This window comes from Choloepus didactylus, chromosome 14 (genome assembly GCF_015220235.1).
Source record: "Choloepus didactylus isolate mChoDid1 chromosome 14, mChoDid1.pri, whole genome shotgun sequence".
Taxonomy (NCBI): domain Eukaryota; kingdom Metazoa; phylum Chordata; class Mammalia; order Pilosa; family Megalonychidae; genus Choloepus; species Choloepus didactylus.
The window spans coordinates 83,471,504-83,474,806 of record NC_051320.1 but is presented as its reverse complement, the minus strand read 5'-3'; positions in this window follow the sequence as shown (position 1 = coordinate 83,474,806).

The following is a 3,303-nucleotide window of genomic DNA, read 5'->3' as shown; positions in this document are numbered from 1 at the left end:
ACGACCCTTCATAACCTCTTGTTTGTTGTTTCAGATCTGGACGATTCATATTATACAAAGAAACTACCCCGAAACTCCACAGCAGGTTCTCCAATTGGGTGGGATGCTCTGACAGGCAGTGGGGAGCCCTGGAGTCCCGAAGGCCTCCCCAGTGCCATCTTTCTCAGGGGAGGCAGGGCTGCCTGGCCTTAAAGGAATGGGCCCTTGCTGCATCCCCTCCACCACCATCTCGGTCCTGAAAAACCAAGCTCGGCTCTCAGCTTCACCCTTGGCAGTGCTTCCTTCCAGAGCTCTCCGAGGACAAAACCCAATCCAGCAAGGCCATGCCCTCCTGCTCTCAGGACACCTTCCTAGAGATAGAGGTGCCCATCTAGTCCTCTCAACCACCATGTGAGGGGCACAAGGCCAGGACCCCCACACCCCTGAGAGTGGAGAAGCTAGAGACTCACACGGGTCCCAAGAGTTGCCCGAGGTGCCTCTGACAGTGGGGCAGCAGGACAGGCCTTACACCAGCCCATGACTTGCAGGTCTGACTTGGATTCACGGTTTACTGTGTGTCAGAGCAGGAGGAGAAGACTAACAACTGGCTACTTTTTACATTTCATGTCATCTGACTTTCACAATAACCAGCTTCACAAATCAGGGGGGGAAAGCCCAGAGAGGTCAAGCATCCTACCCAAGGTCACACAGCCAAGGGGATCCCACTTCCATGGTCCCAGGTTTTCTAACAGGCCCCATGAACCTCCCCAGAGCATTTTTTCTATGGGGAAAATGGTTTTTATTATGAACATTCCCATGTTGAGTGAACAAACAACAAAAGCTTCTGGGGCCCTGGGGTGAGCAGAGAGCTGGGGGCTTGCAGAAAAGTATTTATTTGTTTACGCCATCACCATTAAACCCAGCTCTGGCTAAACTCAGTCTCGAACTTCCTCGGAGGGACCTCACCACGAGCAGCTGCTCTTTGGTCCAAGCCAGATAAGCCTCCATAGGGGGGTGGGGGAGTCAGTGAGGTTCCTAGTAATCAGGTGAGGCTGACCCTCTCTCCCCAGAACCCCCCACCCCATGTGGGGTGATAGATGGTGGCAGGAAGGAGGGGGAGAGAGGGTCCCCCATGCCCAACAACTGCAAACCAGCTATCAGCACAGCCAGCACTTCAGCACGGCTGCAAGACAAAGAAGCGAAAAGCCCCTACACCCTAGGAAATAATCAGCTTCCCCAGCGAGGTCAGAGGCCAGACGGCAGCCAGGGCAACCTGGAACCCACACTCACGGCCACAGCCACCCAGAGTCCAGTTAAAGGAAGGGTCCAAGCTTGGTGCGTCAGCCCGAGAGGAGCCCAGTCCAGTGTGGCCCATCAACCACGACGAAGGTTCTATAAGCCAGAAACAAGGACTGTATCCTGAGACCCTATCAGCCAATAACAGTCTGTCCCATTATCCCCCACTGGTCCTAACCACCCAGGTCAGAACCATGAAAACTGTTGACCTCTTTTTTTTTTAAGGCAACTAGGTATTCTTTCAAACCTCTCACACAGCCTCTGATTCAGCTCCTGCTTTGGACAGAGTATCATTTCACCATTTCATCAAACGTGCTCTCCTTCTCCGAAGATGGCCTGCCTCGGCAGCACCCAGAGCCTCCCTCAAGTTAACCAGGCACGAGCAGGGAAGGAGGCCCAGCCTCACCCACCCTGCCTGGCTTCCAACAACAGCCAAGGCCACGTTCCTGCCCCACTGCGTGCGAGTTCTTTAGTGCAGTTGCTATAAACCTTCAGTGGCCTTCAAACTCGCTCAGGAGTAACAGGAGGTTGGGGAAGGGGTAGGGAGGTCAAACAGAGACCCTCCTGGAATCTGCTCCCTTCATTAACTTCCGAATTCCACAGGCCAGTGTTTTCTCAAGCCTTCTCACACTGAACACTCACCCAGGAGGAAGGGGCTGCTGGATTAGCCTGAGGTGAGGGTGGGGTGAGGGCAGCAGGTGCTGGGCCCCCGGGAGGGGAACTAATATTTAGAGAGCAAATAGCTGGCTGGCACTGGAGGAAGAACTAGAGATTCAGAGCTGTTATGATCCCGACTCTGCAGATGGCGAAAATAAGGCTCAGAGGAGTCAAGTAACTGGAGCCAAGCCACACAGCAATGAAAGCAGCGCTTCAAAACCTGGTTTGAATCTGCCCCAAAGACCACACCTGTTCAGTCACAGCAGCTATCAGTCCATGAGTCTGGGGATCTCATGTGATGTTCCCGGCCACCCTAAGAGTAGGACACTGACTGGGGCTTGGAGTCGGCCTGCTGGACCGGAAGCCCACTCAAATTAGGACTGAGATCCAAGTGTGATTCAGGGACTGGGCAGTGCACCCAGTGCTGAAAACACTCTGAATGGACCTACACCATCCCTCAGATCAGCCCCTGCTGGTTCAGCACCCTGCCCAAATAAATGTGCCTAGAGGTTTCATTACGGGGCGCTATGAGGGCCTGGGACACAGCAGGCCCTCAATAAACACTTGCAAAACATGAATGACAAGAGGAACTAGCCCGTGAAAAGGCCTTCCTCTTTACTTTCTGTAAAATCCCCCAATGAGAGCCTGTCCATATGATGCTCTTACAATAATGTTTTTTCAGTGTTTATGATCCAGGAGCAGTTTCTCTCTGTTAAAGACAAACAGGTTTCCTTCCTTTAGACCAAAGGACAAACTACAGCCAATAGGCTAATTGCCTGTTTTGATTTCAAAAAAGTTTTACTGGAATACACCTACACCCATTCACTTACGAGATTGTCTCCTGCTGCTTTCCTGCCATGGCTGTAGAGCCGAGTAGTTGTGACAGAGACCCTGTGGCCCACAAAGCCAAAAATATTTACTATCTTGCCCTTTACAGAAGAAGTTTACCAAAACCTGGTTTAGACACAAATATAACCTACCCAGGGTGCTGTCCTAACTAGGCAGCTGAGAGCTAAATTAATGTAAATTTTAGTACCTTGCTCATCCTCAATACCTTTTTTTTTTCTATGTTTTGAGCTTCTAAATTCTATTTTAACATTTTATTTAAAATAGCTCCATTCCCTGAATGCATATTGTATGTCAGGCACGGAATTAAGCCCTTCAATTTGCTCTTAATTAATCCTCACAATAAACCCATGGAGTGGGTAATATTATCTCCAATTTATTGAGAAGAAATGAGAGAAAAATGAGTCATCAATTAATTGCCTAATGGGAAAATGTACTTCATAACTCAGTGTTAGGGAGTAACACAGGGGTGGATGGGAAAACTTTGGGGGCTCAATAAATATAATGGATCTGGCAGGGCCCAGA